The 18,739-nt window shown below is 36.4% G+C and overlaps 2 long non-coding RNA genes across 2 annotated transcripts in view; one reads left to right on the plus strand and one right to left on the minus strand.

Moving 5' to 3' along the window:
- Nucleotides 1-4,288, plus strand: part of LOC123500545 — a 4,511-nt gene extending 223 nt beyond the window's left edge. The window contains exon 2 of the long non-coding RNA XR_006673375.1: nt 3,737-4,288. This is a non-coding gene — a long non-coding RNA (uncharacterized LOC123500545). The remainder of the gene's footprint in view (nt 1-3,736) is intronic.
- Nucleotides 4,225-4,864, minus strand: LOC123500544. Its single transcript, XR_006673374.1, has 2 exons — nt 4,808-4,864; nt 4,225-4,518 (listed from the first exon to the last, which is right to left on the minus strand). It is a non-coding gene; the product is annotated as an uncharacterized LOC123500544 (long non-coding RNA).
- Nucleotides 4,865-18,739: the final 13,875 nt, after the last annotated feature.

Consider the following 18,739-nt stretch of genomic DNA (forward strand, 5'->3'; position numbering starts at 1 on the left):
CGTAGGTGGGAACGATGTCAGAGCAGGTGGGTCGGAGGAGTTAGTGGCAAGATTTCGGAAATGTTAGGCAAGATAAGGGAGAGTGGTAGGAGGTGTGTAGTGTCAGGAATCTTGCCTCGTGTGTATGTTAGCAGGAATGGTTGTCTAGAGCCATTGGTGTGAATGATCGGGTAAAAGGGATGTGTAAGGATGTGGGTGTCAGCTTTGTGGATGTATGGGATAGGTTCTATGGGCGAAGGATTTGTATGCTAGGGATGGTGTGCATCTGAGTAGGAAGGGTGTGGATGTGCTGAGTGGATGTCTGGAGGGAGTTGGGATGGAGTGTAGGGGGTGAGGTAGCAAATGCATTCCAGAAGAAAGATGCTAGACATAAATTAGATAGGATAAACAGAGATAGTGAAAAGATTAGGAAAGATTTCCAGGTGCAAATAGGAGAGAATAAGATTAGGATTCCAAATAAGGAGACAGCATCTAGGAAGGTAGCAGGACTTAAATGTTTTTATGTAAATGCCAGGAGTCTTAGGAACAAGAAGGACGAGTTATCTAGTTATATAGTTGAGGAGGACTTAGATGTTGTATGTGTCACAGAGGCATGGGTAAATGAGGAAAAGTTTAGGGAAAATAGGAAAGAATATGAAGTAGATGGATACATTATGTATTTACACCAGAGAATTGGTAGGATAGGTGGAGGAGTAGTTATTTATGTAAAAATCCTTCATTTCCAGTCAGGTTAATGGTATTAAGGTAGATAACAGAGTAGAGTCCTTATGGCTGGATGTTAGAGTAAACAAAAGTAAGGTTATTAGAGTAGGAGCTTTTATAGACCACCTAACCAGTCAGCAGATGTAGACAACCTTATGGTAGATGAGATAAATAGGGGTGTACTAGTCAGACAATTATCTTAGGGGATTTTAATCTTAAGTCAGTAAACTGGGAGAGGATGGTAGGAGATGCTAGTGAAAATAAGTTTATGGAAAGTTTTCAGGATAACTATTTAGTGCAGATGGTAGATAAACCTACTAGGGGGAGGAAGGTTTTAGACATAGTACTAACAAATATTGAGCATTGTTTAAAGGAAGTTGAGGTAGGAGAGACTTTAGCAAACAGTGACCATCATATAATTAGATTTATCATTAATTCCAGTAGGGATAATATAGTGAATAAGACTAGAGTCCCAAACTATCAGAAAGGCAATTATGGTAGGTTACGTCAGTTATTAGGAGAGGTAAACTGGGAAGATAGTTTTGGAAATAAAACTGCACAGGAGATGTGGGATATTTTTAAGGTTGTAGTAAAGGGTATAGTGATGCAGTGTATCCCTTACAAAGATATAAGGCAGAGAAACAGGAAGCCATTATGGTGGACTCATGAGATAGGTAGCCAGATCAGAGAGAAGAAGAGGGCATACAGAGAGTTGCAGAAAAGTGGGAAGATGTAGATTTGATTAGGTACAGACAGGTCAGAGATGATTTGAGTAAGGTTATAAAAAAAGTAAAAGGCAGGCAGAGATAAAACTAGCTAGAGCTGGGAGTAAAGATCCCAAAAATTATATAGTTATTACAAGGTCAGTGATAAAAGAAATAAGGATAGGATTGGACCACTCAGAAAAGATGGTGTAGTAGTGGATCAAAATGAAGACATAGTAGAATTATTGAATGAACAATTTTCTTCAGTATTTACTAGGAAAGAATAGGAAATCCTGTTACAAACAGTGCGACGAGTAGTTTAAGAGCTTTAGAAAATATTGATATAAAACCGGGAATTATTAGGAAATTTATTCTTGAACTAGACGATAGGAAAGCTAGTGGTCCTGATGAGCTACATGCCAGAGTACTTAGGGAGGGTGTAGACAGTATTTCTGAAGCACTTAAGTTAATCTTTGAAAGATCACTTAGGTTTGCTGAGATACCTCAGGACTGGAAGTTAGCTAATGTTACTCCAATATTTAAAAAGGTAGGAAGGATGATGCGAATAATTATAGACCGATCAGTTTAACTAGTATAGTATGTAAGATACTAGAGAAAATCATTAAGGGTAGTATTTGGGAGCATTTAAATGAGAATAGATTAATTAGAGATACCCAACATGGCTTTAGATCAGGGAGGTCCTGTCTTACAAATTTGCTCGATATCTTAGAATATATTACCAAGGAGTTAGATGATGGAAATAGCATAGATGTTATATATCTAGATTTTAGCAAGGCGTTTGATAAGGTACCGCATAGGAGGCTAGTGTACAAATTGAGACTACATGGGATAGGGGTAGGTTAGTTGATTGGATTAGTGAATGGCTTTCTGATAGGAAACAGAGAGTAGTATTAAATGGGGCAATGTCTGAGTGGAAGGAAGTGGTTAGTGGGGTACCCCAAGGATCAGTGCTAGGACCTCTTCTTTTCTTGGTGTACATTAACGATTTAGATATAGGAATTAGTAGCAAAGTATCAAAGTTTGCAGATGATACTAAGATAGCATGTGCAGTACAGGGTGAAAAGGACAATTACAGAATACAACGAGACCTGGACAGGCTGATAGCATGGGCAGACAGGTGGCAGATGGAGTTTAATTCTAAAAGTGTCAGGTTATGCATTTAGGTAAAGACAACACAAACTTTAACTATGAGATGGAGGGATGTTGGCTAGAGGCAGTAGAGGAAGGAAAGGATTTAGGAGTAGTGATAGACAGGACTATGAAATTTTCAAAGCAATGTTTAGAAGCAAGAAATAGGGCAAATAGGATCCTGGGTTTTATAAATAGAAATGTTAGTTATAAAAGTAAGGAAGTGGTGCGTAGCTTATATAATTCTATGTTAGGCCCCATTTAGAGTATTGCATACAGGCCTGGTCACCCCACTATAGGCAGGATATCAACATGTTAGAAGCAGTTCAGAGAAGAGCAACTAGGATGATACCAGCATTAAAGCGCCTGGAGTATAGAGATAGATTAAAGGAATTAAACATGTTTTCATTTGAGAGGAGATGTATAAGAGGATATGATAGAGTTATTTAAAATGTTCTCAGATACAAACTACATAGATGTGAGATCTTTCTTTACCTTAGAGGAGGAAATAGGACTAGAAATCATGGCAGGAAGATTAGAAAGCAAGGCTGCAGGTTAGATATAAGAAAATATTTCTTTAGTCATAGGGTGGTAGACTTCTGGAATGCATTGCCAGAGACGGTTGTAAATAGCACTAGTTTGACAATGTTTAAAACAGATTAGATAAGCACTTAAATTTATTAGATTTATAATTATGTATAGCACTGCATGATAGTTTTATAAGAAATTTACTATAGTTAAACAAGACATGATCCCCATGTATGGGGACCACAGATTGTAGAGGATTTCGCTGCAGGACTTAGCCCTGTTAATGGGCCAAATATTTAGAATTAGTATATAATGTATTGTGTACTTGTAAGTGTATCTTTAAGTACTGATGACGAGGTCGCTGTGCAACTGATACAGGATAACCTAGATAGGCCCTGGTGGCCCTTTGTTATCCTATTATTTATGTTATGTTATGTTATGTTACCAGCCATTTCCTGCATTTTTTTTTTTTTTTTTTTTGTGAAGTGGATGCATTTATTGCACACACTAATTATGATGCAATGTCTACCTCTGACAAATAATATTACTCCAACCACACATCTGAGTTACATATGTTATGTGAAAACACACTTTATAAATTATTTATTTGTATTTGCAATTCATTAGCAATAAGATTATATTATACTTTCCAGGTGGTGGACCTCCTGCCAACCCTCCTCTCTCCCAGCTCGATGAGTTAATCTTTGAGATTTTGGACCCCAAGAATGTCTCTATTCATGGGTGTACCAATAAGGCAAGCATCATTGAATGCACCTTCCTTAACAAAGGATAAGCCACTTGTAGATATAGCAATATTAGGCCATAATGTTGTCTCAAATGTCTGCAATCCAAAATACTCATGTTCCTAGTTAGTTTACAACTTAGTTATACACAATGGTAAATTTGTTATCTAGTGTTGAGAAAATTTTTTTTTTTTTTTTATTCCTTAACCAAACAGATAAAACAGTAATAAGAAAAGAAAAAAAACTAATAAAGTTAACTTAATTCCTATCCCTTCTCCCCATTCATAAGTATGGTGTTGTAGTGGGTGAATGTGTTAATGATAACGAGTCTTAGGTATTTACAGTTTCTTAGACATGGGCTTCCTTCAAACAGAATAGGATTTAAGTCAAACACATTGTACCCTTAGCTAGATTTACTGGTTTCTGTTACTTTTGTCCTTAGCAATAAAACCAAAAACATTATCAGCTTAGTTTCTGAAGTTAGAACTAATGATGCCAGCAGTGTTCAGGCAGCAGATGATGCTGGGGAAGTGGCAGAGGCAGCCCAACAGAGAGAAGTGGTGACCGAGGCAGTGGGTGTTGAGGAGGAGGCACCTGCCACACCACTTCCAGCACCAGTGATGTGGCACCAACAGGGGCCAGACTTGCCTGGTACATCACTGGTCTATGTGGATGAGGAGGAGATCATCCACCTGCAGAAGAAAAGGAAGCTTGAGCTTGCACTCCTTTAAGAATCTATAACGGCTCAGGAAAGGAAGCAAGAAGCAGAACAGGCTAAGTACATGTACTACACACAAAAACTAGAGTACCAGAAACAAACAAATAAAAAATAGTAATAAAGATATAAATAATGTACTATTTGTTTTGTTTGTAACCAATCAACCAAATATTAGTGTTAACACAAAATTAACTGCAGTTTCTATATGCTCAACCTACAATCTACTTACTTCAGGTATGGGAGAGAAAAAAAAAAATACTTACATGAGATTAACACCAATCTCAGCAGTCATAACACTGGTGTCTCATCACTCAGCAATGCAATGCTGTGAAAAGAAAGACATTGATTTACATTATATATATATATATATATATATATATATATATATATATATATATATATATATATATATATATATATATATATATATATATATATATATATATATATAGATAGATAGATAGATAGATAGATAGATAGATAGATAGATAGAGAGATAGATAACTACAGAACAATTGATAATGTAGTCAATGCCACACTCATAAAAATAAGTGAAAAAATAATTAAGAGAGAATCATTTAAGTTAGTTGTGAAAGTGTGTTAATTATTTTTTTAGATGTTGCTGAGATACACATTCATCATAATCCATTTAAATATTGTAAGGCTGAACAGTAATACTGTGGTATCTGTGAAGAACTGTGGGTGACTGGCAGAGAGTGAGACAAGGAAGATGAAATCACCAACATAACAGTGCACACACAACAAAACAAGACATATAAATATAAATAACAAAGTGACAGAGGAGAAAAAACTGAAGAATGCTACTATAATCAGCATTATGGGTTGTGTTACTTACTTTAAGTGAAGCACAACAAATTCATCCCTGTAAAGGATTCCTTCATGGCGACTTTGAACTTTCTGTGCTGGGGGTCGCTCCTCATTGCCTTCATCCTCGGCTGCAGCTAGATGTTCTTCTTCCTCAGGAAGAATGATGTTTCTTGCTTTGCAGATGTTGTGCAGCAATGCACAAACCTCTACAATTTGGCAGACCTTGGGTGGAGGACCAACTTGGATTTCACTGTGTAGCATGTGAAAATGTGGCTTCAGCTGCCCGATGCCTCTCTCAACAATGTTGCAGGTTTTCTTGTGGGCCCTGAAATTAATATAGATTTCAATCTTACAATGCAGTACTTGAAAGTGGTATGATGCATTAATTTAATTTCTGCAAACATTTAGGTTATGTCATGTATAAGGTTAAGTTCAGATTCATTGTTTGATAATGATTTGTGACATGGCAGCTTAAACATTATGAAACATATAAAAAAATCTCTAGTATAACATTGGTTAGGTTAATATATTCACATGAAAACTTAGAATAAAAAGAAGAAACTCTTAAATATTTGGAAATTTTCTTGTTGTATTGGTGATTCAACCAACACACCTTACATAATCATAGCCCTTTAAGGGGATCCAAAGGGGCAAAGCGACACAATGTTAAATTACTTTACCTTATCGGTTGTTCTGGTCAAGTTTCAAAATGTTAAGTTACTCTACCTTAATGGAGGATGATGCTAACCCAATGAGGAGGTTACAAAATGTTAGGTTAGGTTACTTCATCTTATGGAGGAATCCAGTATGGTAGGGGGGGAGGGTCAAGATTGTGTGAAACTGCAATAATACTTCCAAATTACCTAATTCATTAATTTAGCACTTTATATTAGTTTATATGAAAAGTGTAACTATAGGAGGTAAATAATTAGTTTTGTGTTTAGTGTGATGTGGGGTAATTAATTAGATAACTCTTTATCTAAATTTTACTACTCAGTAACTTACCTGTTATAAGAAGACTGTGCTCCAGGCTGTGGTCTGAGGTATGGAGTCAGTAGCCACTTCTTGCTGGGATAGCCACTATCTCCCAGTAAGTGACACCCAGCTGGGACGATGCCGCTGTCAAATATCGTGCAGAGTCCACTTTGAGCAAGTATTCTTGCATCGTGAACCAATCCCGGCCACTTTGCAACCACATCAATAATGTGGTATCAAGCATCAAACACAAACTGCACGTTGATGCTGTGGTATCTCTTCCTGTTGACAAACTCTACCTTATACTCTCTAGGAGCCACAATCATCACGTGCGTCCCATCAATGGCACCAATCTTTCCTATAGCGAGGTACCGCAGTGAAGATAACTTGCATCTCGGGGAGAGAGGCCTTGTTCCTTGCAGTTGGTCTCTTCAGCCTTTCCCGCACCAAATTTGTCACGAAAATGATACCAGCAGGATCCTGCCAATACCTCTTCACCAGCTCACGGTCATCTAGCTCATTCAGGACGTCCTTCCTCTCACGAAACGACTGTCTCTGTCGCAGGTGGTGGCGGTGCGGTCCCCCTCGGGCGGCCATGTTTACTTTTAGGATGAAATCTTAGGAGCGCGTCTTACCGCTAAAACACCTCGGGAGGTGTTTTAGCAGTAAGACGCATCTTTAGGACTTAGGATGCCGTCTTAAGGATTTAAGACTCGAATTCCGCCATTTTTGTGATTTAGGACGACTTCTTACCGTTAGGACGTCATCTTAGTGTTTATAAGTAGACGATAGGAAAGCTAGTGGTCCTGATGAGCTACATGCCAGAGTACTTAGGGAGGGTGTAGACAGTATTTCTGAAGCACTTAAGTTAATCTTTGAAAGATCACTTAGGTTTGCTGAGATACCACAGGACTGGAAGTTAGCTAATGTTACTCCAATATTTAAAAAAGGTAGGAAGGATGATGCGAATAATTATAGACCGATCAGTTTAACTAGTATAGTATGTAAGATACTAGAGAAAATCATTAAGGGTAGTATTTGGGAGCATTTAAATGAGAATAGATTAATTAGAGATACCCAACATGGCTTTAGATCAGGGAGGTCCTGTCTTACAAATTTGCTCGATATCTTAGAATATATTACCAAGGAGTTAGATGATGGAAATAGCATAGATGTTATATATCTAGATTTTAGCAAGGCGTTTGATAAGGTACCGCATAGGAGGCTAGTGTACAAATTGAGACTACATGGGATAGGGGGTAGGTTAGTTGATTGGATTAGTGAATGGCTTTCTGATAGGAAACAGAGTAGTATTAAATGGGGCAATGTCTGAGTGGAAGGAAGTGGTTAGTGGGGTACCCCAAGGATCAGTGCTAGGACCTCTTCTTTTCTTGGTGTACATTAACGATTTAGATATAGGAATTAGTAGCAAAGTATCAAAGTTTGCAGATGATACTAAGATAGCATGTGCAGTACAGGGTGAAAAGGACAATTACAGAATACAACGAGACCTGGACAGGCTGATAGCATGGGCAGACAGGTGGCAGATGGAGTTTAATTCTAAAAGTGTCAGGTTATGCATTTAGGTAAAGACAACACAAACTTTAACTATGAGATGGAGGGATGTTGGCTAGAGGCAGTAGAGGAAGGAAAGGATTTAGGAGTAGTGATAGACAGGACTATGAAATTTTCAAAGCAATGTTTAGAAGCAAGAAATAGGGCAAATAGGATCCTGGGTTTTATAAATAGAAATGTTAGTTATAAAAGTAAGGAAGTGGTGCGTAGCTTATATAATTCCTATGTTAGGCCCCATTTAGAGTATTGCATACAGGCCTGGTCACCCCACTATAGGCAGGATATCAACATGTTAGAAGCAGTTCAGAGAAGAGCAACTAGGATGATACCAGCATTAAAGCGCCTGGAGTATAGAGATAGATTAAAGGAATTAAACATGTTTTCATTTGAGAGGAGATGTATAAGAGGGGATATGATAGAGTTATTTAAAATGTTCTCAGATACAAACTACATAGATGTGAGATCTTTCTTTACCTTAGAGGAGAGAAGTAGGACTAGAAATCATGGCAGGAAGATTAGAAAGCAAGGCTGACTATGACATTTCAAACAATGTTTAGAAGCAGAAATAGGGCAAATAGGATCCTGGGTTTTATAAATAGAAATGTTAGTTATAAAAAGAGTGGTGCGTAGCATATATAATTCTATATTAGGCCCATTTGATATTGCCAGGCCTGGTTTACTATGGGCAGGATATCAACATGTTAGAAGCAGTTCAGAGAAGAGCAACTAGGATGATACCAGCTTTAAAGCGCCTGGAGTATAGAGATAGATTAAAGGCATTAAACATGTTTTCATTTGAGAGGAGATGTATAAGGGGATATGATAGAGTTATTTAAAATGTTCTCAGATACAAACTACATAGATGTGAGATCTTTCTTTACCTTAGGAGGAAATAGGACTAGAAATCATGGCAGGAAGATTAGAAAGCAAGGCTGCAGGTTAGATATAAGAAAATATTTCTTTAGTCATAGGGTGGTAGACTTCTGGAATGCATTGCCAGAGACGGTTGTAAATAGCACTAGTTTGACAATGTTTAAAAACAGATTAGATAAGCACTTAAATTTATTAGATTTATAATTATGTATAGCGCTGCATGATAGTTTTTATAAGAAATTTACTATAGTTAAACAAGACATGATCCCCATGTATGGGGACCACAGATTGTAGAGGATTTCGCTGCAGGACTTAGCCCTGTTAATGGGCCAAATATTTAGAATTAGTATATAATGTATTGTGTACTTGTAAGTGTATCTTTAAGTACTGATGACGAGGTCGCTGTGCGACTGATACAGGATAACCTAGATGGGCCCTGGTGGCCCTTTGTTATCCTATTATTTATGTTATGTTATGTTATGTCTTTAAGGGCCCTGGCATTCTATATTCATTATACTATTATTTTCTCTATTTTTAGTTATAATGGTCTCATGATATACGGCCTACCTTGTACTGAAGTTAAAAACCTCAGTCTAACTACATCAAGAGATTAGTTTTCTTGCACGATTCTCTCCCTTGCTATATTCCTACTTTTTTTTTTTTATCTCCGCTCAGGTTACATTAAGTTAGGTTAGTGAAAAGTAATCATTTTTGTACTCGGTTTACTCGGTTTCACAGTGTAATCAATACCGAAATACTCGGTTTGTAGAAAGTACTCGATTCTTGCTGGGATAGCCACTATCTCCCAGTAAGTGACACCCAGCTGGGACGATGCCGCTGTCAAATATCGTGCAGAGTCCACTTTGAGCAAGTATTCTTGCATCGTGAACCAATCCCGGCCACTTTGCAACCACATCAATAATGTGGTATCAAGCATCAAACACAAACTGCACGTTGATGCTGTGGTATCTCTTCCTGTTGACAAACTCTACCTTATACTCTCTAGGAGCCACAATCATCACGTGCGTCCCATCAATGGCACCAATCTTTCCTATAGCGAGGTACCGCAGTGAAGATAACTTGCATCTCGGGGAGAGAGGCCTTGTTCCTTGCAGTTGGTCTCTTCAGCCTTTCCCGCACCAAATTTGTCACGAAAATGATACCAGCAGGATCCTGCCAATACCTCTTCACCAGCTCACGGTCATCTAGCTCATTCAGGACGTCCTTCCTCTCACGAAACGACCGTCTCTGTCGCAGGTGGTGGCGGTGCGGTCCCCCTCGAGCGGCCATGTTTACTTTTAGGATGAAATCATAGGAGCAAGTCTTACTGCTAAAACACCTCGGGAGGTGTTTTAGCGGTAAGACGCATCTTTAGGGCTTAGGATGCCGTCTTAAGGATTTAAGACTCGAATTCCGCCATTTTTGTGATTTAGGACGACTTCTTACCGTTAGGACGTCATCTTAGTGTTTATAAGTAGATGATAGAAAAGCTAGTGGTCCTGATGAGCTACATGCCAGAGTACTTAGGGAGGGTGTAGACAGTATTTCTGAAGCACTTAAGTTAATCTTTGAAAGATCACTTAGGTTTGCTGAGATACCACAGGACTGGAAGTTAGCTAATGTTACTCCAATATTTAAAAAAGGTAGGAAGGATGATGCGAATAATTATAGACCGATCAGTTTAACTAGTATAGTATGTAAGATCCTAGAGAAAATCATTAAGGGTAGTATTTGGGAGCATTTAAATGAGAATAGATTAATTAGAGATACCCAACATGGCTTTAGATCAGGAGGTCCTGTCTTACAAATTTGCTCGATATCTTAGAATATATTACCAAGGAGTTAGATGATGGAAATAGCATAGATGTTATATATCTAGATTTTAGCAAGGCGTTTGATAAGGTACCGCATAGGAGGCTAGTGTACAAATTGAGACTACATGGGATAGGGGTAGGTTAGTTGATTGGATTAGTGAATGGCTTTCTGATAGGAAACAGAGTAGTATTAAATGGGGCAATGTCTGAGTGGAAGGAAGTGGTTAGTGGGGTACCCCAAGGATCAGTGCTAGGACCTCTTCTTTTCTTGGTGTACATTAACGATTTAGATATAGGAATTAGTAGCAAAGTATCAAAGTTTGCAGATGATACTAAGATAGCATGTGCAGTACAGGGTGAAAAGGACAATTACAGAATACAACGAGACCTGGACAGGCTGATAGCATGGGCAGACAGGTGGCAGATGGAGTTTAATTCTAAAAGTGTCAGGTTATGCATTTAGGTAAAGACAACACAAACTTTAACTATGAGATGGAGGGATGTTGGCTAGAGGCAGTAGAGGAAGGAAAGGATTTAGGAGTAGTGATAGACAGGACTATGAAATTTTCAAAGCAATGTTTAGAAGCAAGAAATAGGGCAAATAGGATCCTGGGTTTTATAAATAGAAATGTTAGTTATAAAAGTAAGGAAGTGGTGCGTAGCTTATATAATTCCTATGTTAGGCCCCATTTAGAGTATTGCATACAGGCCTGGTCACCCCACTATAGGCAGGATATCAACATGTTAGAAGCAGTTCAGAGAAGAGCAACTAGGATGATACCAGCATTAAAGCGCCTGGAGTATAGAGATAGATTAAAGGAATTAAACATGTTTTCATTTGAGAGGAGATGTATAAGAGGATATGATAGAGTTATTTAAAATGTTCTCAGATACAAACTACATAGATGTGAGATCTTTCTTTACCTTAGAGGAGGAAGTAGGACTAGAAATCATGGCAGGAAGATTAGAAAGCAAGGCTGCAGGTTAGATATAAGAAAATATTTCTTTAGTCATAGGGTGGTAGACTTCTGGAATGCATTGCCAGAGACGGTTGTAAATAGCACTAGTTTGACAATGTTTAAAAACAGATTAGATAAGCACTTAAATTTATTAGATTTATAATTATGTATAGCTGCATGATAGTTTTATAAGAAATTTACTATAGTTAAACAAGACATGATCCCCATGTATGGGGACCACAGATTGTAGAGGATTCGCTGCAGGACTTAGCCCTGTTAATGGGCCAAATATTTAGAATTAGTATATAATGTATTGTGTACTTGTAAGTGTATCTTTAAGTACTGATGACGAGGTCGCTGTGCGACTGATACAGGATAACCTAGATGGGCCCTGGTGGCCCTTTGTTATCCTATTATTTATGTTATGTTATGTTATGTTAAGTACGGGCCCTGGCATTCTATATTCATTATACTATTATTTTTCTCTATTTTAGTTATAATGGTCTCATGATATACGGCCTACCTTGTACTGAAGTTAAAAACCTCAGTCTAACTACATCAAGAGATTAGTTTTCTTGCACGATTCTCTCCCTTGCTATATTCCTACTTTTTTTTTTTTATCTCCGCTCAGGTTACATTAAGTTAGGTTAGTGAAAAGTAATCATTTCGTACTCGGTTTACTCGGTTTCACAGTGTAATCAATACCGAAATACTCGGTTTGTAGAAAGTACTCGATTCGCCCATCACTAATATATATATATATATATATATATATATATATATATATATATATATATATATATATATATATATATATATATATATATATATGAGAGAGAGAGAGAGAGAGAGAGAGAAAGAGAGAGTGAATATTGATACCAAAATCTTTCATCTCTTTTCAATCTTATCTTAAACAAATTTACAGAGAGAGAAAAAAAAAAAAAATATGAATACCAGTCTTTCATTTCTTATCACTGTTCACTTAAACTGCTAGATATGCTTCTCTGATGGAGGTGGAGGTAGAGGTGTGTGATTTGCTACAACAATGCAAGGTGAAGAGAGACAGATTCACAACACTATTTTATTTAACGAGAAATAACCAGCACGCACTATAACCAATTTTCTGCACACATAGATTGACACATGTCTCACCCAGAGAATCATTGCTAACAAACAGTTCATGGCACCAGGCAAGAATCTGTTCCATGTGTTAGCTAAGGTTGAAGATATTTTGTATAAAATTAGCAAGCTCTTTATTTCTTTGTAAATTGCATGGCTAATATTTTATGATCTTGAATTGCTGTGCTGTAGCTCACAGAGGTCCCTCTCAGTCTGTAACATTGCAACATCCTAGAGTGAAGCAAGGTAACTGGTTATGTACACCTGTAAAACACACTACATATATGGTATCACTGGTTTAGTGATTGACACTCTATATGAATGAACTATGTACAATTATGTATTCCAATAAAGAAAATATTCATAATTTTTAATTCTAGATTTCACCACCAGGCTCAGTCTGATGCCAAAGTGTGGCCTCATGTGTCCTCTCAGAGTTGCTTGACACTCATATTGTAATAAGTTTCATGTAACTTTCAGGACCATGGCACCATTGTAGAGACAGTAGGGAACTTTGTGAACTTCAGTTCAGTGGTTCATGTCTGACAGCTGCTCTTCTCTCAACATGTAGCCTGCATACCCAATAACATGCAAAACCTGCAGCCAGAAGTTTCACTATTCTGAGGTCACAGCTATTGTAATTTCACATTTGTATTGATTTTTTTTGATTGTGGTTCATTGTGGGCAGTCAGTGTATTAAAACATAATGCTTGCACCTTTGGCAGTGGTTGCCATCAGTCAGGCATTACATACAAGTGCTGGCCGCCAGGACCCACCAAATACTCAGTGTGGTTTCATATGTTTTCTTCAGTCACCTGGTATCTGACATCTGATAAAGGATGAAGGCTTCAAACTCATAACACTCTTTGATTTGTGCAAGCAATGGAAGCAAGCAGCATGATAGAGTATCAAAATTTTCTTTAGCATGTATACTAACTCTACATGTAATCTTTGATCGAATAACATACAACAGTCAATGTGTATTAAGACATGCTCTCCTTTATAGTTTTTGTTTTTAATGCTTTCATTATATTACAAAAAAAATACAGTGTCAACAAAAGATGAATAATGATGTAGCACAGTGTTTTAGAGCAGATGTATCAAGTCCTGCTTTCCTTTCATTCTTCTGAATACAGTGCACCTTATTAACTCAGGGAAATTGATGACCTGCATTCCTCTATTGTCATCCTTTCAATAGGAAAATGTCAAGGAAGTATACTCACCATACACATCATACACATAATCTGAACTTATGTATACACATTATGTATGTATGTATGTATGTATGCATGTATATGATTTTCCCACCTATTCTCTTGCAGGCACATGTCAAAAGTAGTTTTGAAACAATTCAACATTTGGGATATCTATTGATAGACAGATAATATGGATTAAAGATGTTCCTGTTATAATGTGCAAAACTCTATGAGGTGAATTTCTGGGTAATTCTAAGCATGTTTTCTAATGTGGGAAACCTTCCACCATCAAACATTAAAATATTATTAAACCAACCAATGTCTCCTCTTCTTTCTCTGAAATGCAAGTACTGTAGATCTGTCCCATTAGCCATAGTACTGTGCCATTGTCCTCTCAAGGTCATCAAAGTAGATGGCTTTGGCTGGCCCTCTGCTATCACTCAGGATTCATAGGCCAACAAAGGTAAGTCAGAGGCAAGTCACCAGTATTGGGAATCGAGAACAAATCCACTCACATTATAGGAGAGGGAGGGGAAGACACATTGCTCTGTTGTTTTTAATAGTTAATACATACTAAGAATTTCCTTCACAGAAGACACACTTACAATGACCCAGAAAATTTTCTCCCAAAGTTCTGTGTATTATGACTGATATATATATATATATATATATATATATATATATATATATATATATATATATATATATATATATATATATATATATATATATATATATATATAAGTCTTATCTAGACATTAAAAAGTAATTAAAAGAATACTTTTTGTATTTTTTTAATAACTTTCTTAATTATATATATATATATATATATATATATATATATATATATATATATATATATATATATATATATATATATATATATATATATATATATATATATATATATATATATATATATATATATATATATATATATATATATATATATATATATATATATATATATATATATATATATATATATATATATATATATATATATATATATATATATATATATATATATATATATATATATATATATATATATATATATATATATATATATATATATATATATATATATATATATATATATATATATATATATATAGAGAGAGAGATATAGAGAGAGAGAGAGAGAGAGAGAGAGAGAGAGAGAGAGAGAGAGAGAGAGAGAGAGGCACCTGGTGATTTAATAATGTTTTTTTGACATGTAAGGAATGGGTTAAGTTTCTTTATACAAGTTGAGAAGATTTCCTCTAGTCTGAGTGGTAAACAGTGGAGGCCAATTCACAAGAGCCAGCTTCTCATCAGGGAGTGTTGGCAGTAGTAGGAGTGGCATTCCTCATGGTATTGTAGCTGTCTAGTGTCTGGCTTTGCCCTATGTCATCTCACAGATAGATGCACAAAAGATAAATTAACCCTTCCACTGTTATATGCAATAATTCAAGACACTAAAATCCATCTGTAGAAGCTTCATAAGCATTTACATGAAAAAAAGTATAAAAGGGAATAGATTTTGCAATTTGTTGCTTGTGTAATTTGGCAATGGCTATATAGAGTGAATAAAGATATCGTAAAATGATTGGTAATTAAGGAAATATGTGCCATATAGCAGTGAAAGGGTTAATACAGTAGTATTAGGTCACTTGTTTTCTGGTTGTATATCGAAATGCTGATCAAATATATGAGTTTGTGTAATTACAATGCAAGTGTTATTTTGATGCCTAAAAACACACCATACTATTACATTATTTACAGAAATAATGATACTATATTTCAATAAAAAAGATAAATGTATTTATATGTAGACCACACTCAAATTACAAAAACTCACATATTTATTGTATAATTCAACAAGTCTTTTGATGTGAATGTCTTCCTCAAGTTATCATGAAACTAAAACTGTCCATCTCAGACCTTCAGCTAAAAACTTATCATTGATATCATACTCTGCTGTGTTACCACCTTTTTCATTCCTTAATCAAGAAAATATGAGAAACTAAAAGCTATAACTATTACTAAAACACATAAATATCTACTAGGCAGTTGATTAATTATTGATTTTGAAGAATGAAATAAAATTATTCAAAAGCCAGAATTAGTTATAGGCTATTGCAGCATCATCCTAAATATGTGAAAGGTCAGAGTTATCAAAGTATTATTATCTATGTGCAGTGGATTGGTTGAAACTAGCGTGCGTCTCCTCCACTCTTAACTTTATGCTTACTCTCTGCATTATAAAACATTCCCCATGAAATATATTTTTGTTGAATATATGTATTTACATGACAAACAACACTTGTCACTCTCTGTTGGCATTAATTTTACAGTTACATACAAAAAAGGCAACATCTCTTGGCTCTGGCAGCCAAATTAAAGAAGCAATCATTCACTTGGATCTTCCCTCTGGGTATCAATTAAAAAGTCCTAATGACATGGCCATGAAACACAGTTCAGTGTTGGTAAACAAAACAGTTACAGTACAACATATTATGTACTAGGTATTGAAATGATAATGCTGTGCAGGTCAGATGCCAACATAATAGTCAGTCATGGGTCAATCAATATAATTAAGTTATAAATGTATGCTACTGTTAAGCAAGCAGTCTCAGATATTCAAAAGGTAACCTGGTCTTTGTAATATTAATAATAATAAAGATAATAGAAATAATAATATCAATAATAATAATAATAATAATAATAATAATAATAATAATAATAATAATAATCTATGAATGCAGAAGAAAAAAATATGGGCAGTGAATATTACTAGACCTGAGAACAGGATCATATCAGCTGTTGATAAGGAATCCTATTAATTAGTGCCAATTTAACACTGTCATGGCCGTTGATGTTTCCACTAATCAAAATCTTGAAGAGCATAAATTAGGATCCCTACAAAGATTGACTGAGAGAATCAAAGAGTTACAAATTTCTATGACCATGATGACAAGAGATCTGGCTAAATGTATGTGAGTTATTGCTCTTAAGGAATACTGGACTTAAAGCATTTTGAATAACTAAGATGACAAGTCAGAAAAATACCCTCCCCACTTTCAGTCTAAGGGAATAATAATGATAGCATTACTAATAGTAATGATCTTTTCAATGGCCTGCAGTTTATTTGTGCAGTACATAGTTGTGATCTTTTCTTGCTTGAGTTCACTTTGATTTTTTTTTTTTTTTTTGTTAGACATTGGTATACTACTGTAATGTATCCTGAATGATGTCTTGTCTCTCCAAGATATACTTTAGTGAGGCAAAATAACAACCACTAAATAAGTGTTGTCTCAGCATCACTGTATGTTGAATCTCCTATGATTTTAGCAATACTGTACAGCAGACCTCATACTACTTGATTATCTCATATTTAAGAACCATGAATTGAGCTACGGATTGAATCTTTAGTGAAAGTAATGTTTGGTATCTAGGCAAGCACCCAGTAATGAAGAATTGATAAGATGTTTGCACAAACTGTATATTAGAAAACTTGCAAGAGTAAAAGTAATGTGCAAGACTTGAGCAAAGTTTGTGCGATCCTGCTTACAACACTATTGAATATCTGATGGCTGTATGTGTGTGTGTGTGTGTGTGTGTGTGTGTGTGTGTGTGTGTGTGTGTGTGTGTGTGTGTGTGTGTGTGTGTGTGTGTGTGTGTGGGTGTTTGTGTGTGTGTGTGTATTTACCTAGTTGTATTTACCTAGTTGTAGTTTTACAGGGCCTGGGCTTTATGTTCGTGTGGCCCAGTCTCCATATCTACACTTATCCAATTTTTCTTTAAAACTATGCACACTCATTGCTGACACCACTTCTTCACTCAAACTGTTCCATGTCTCAACACATCTTTGCAGGAAACTATATTTTTTAACATCTCTCAGACATCTTCCCTTCCTCAGCTTTTTACCATGCGAGCTTGTGCTTCCAATGTCATATTCTTCTCTCATGATCAGTTTCTCATTATCCACTTGATCCATTTCGTTAATCAATTTATAAACTTGTATCAGATCCCCTCTCCCTTCTCTGTTCCAGGGTTGGTAGATCCATAGCCTTTAGTCTCTCCCCATACGTCATGCCTTTAAATTCTGGAACCATTATTGTAGCCATTTTTTGTACTCTCTCCAGCTTCCTTATGTGTTTCTTTTTATAGGGGGTCCACACTACTGCATATTCCAATCTGGGTCTTATTATAGTACTTATCAATTTCTTCATCATTTATTTGTCTATGTAGTGAAATGCTATTCCAATATTCCTTAGCAAATTGTATGTCTCTCTGAAAATTTTATTAATATGGCTTACAGGTTAATTATTTTCTTCCATCGTCACTCCCAAATCCTTTTCCTTTTTTACTTTCTCCAGTTCTACTCCATCTCCCATCTTAAAGATTCCCACTGGTCATCTTTCACTCTTTCCCATTTCCATGATATGGCTTTTGTCCACATTGAATTCCATCTCCCATTTTTTACTCCATTCCCAGATCTTATTTAGGGGTGTGTAATTCACCTACTCGGTCGCCTGCTGGTCACCCAGCCAGTCTTCCCCATTGTGGAGCGAGCTCAGAGCTCATAGACTGATCTTCGGGTAGGACTGAGACCACATCAACACACAACACACACCGGGAAAGTGAGGCCACAACCCCTCGAGTTACATCCCGTACCTATCTACTGCTAGGTGAACAGGGGCCACACATTAAGAGGCTTGCCCATTTGCCTCGCCGCTTACCGGGACTCGAACTCAGGACCTCTCGATTGTGAGTCGAGTTTGCTAACCACTACACTACGCGGTGTGTGTGTGTGTAATTCACCTGGGTTGCCTGTTGGTCACCCAGCCAGTCTTCCCCATTACAGAGCG

This window comes from Portunus trituberculatus, unplaced genomic scaffold (genome assembly GCF_017591435.1).
Source record: "Portunus trituberculatus isolate SZX2019 unplaced genomic scaffold, ASM1759143v1 PGA_scaffold_398__1_contigs__length_35906, whole genome shotgun sequence".
Classification (NCBI taxonomy): domain Eukaryota; kingdom Metazoa; phylum Arthropoda; class Malacostraca; order Decapoda; family Portunidae; genus Portunus; species Portunus trituberculatus.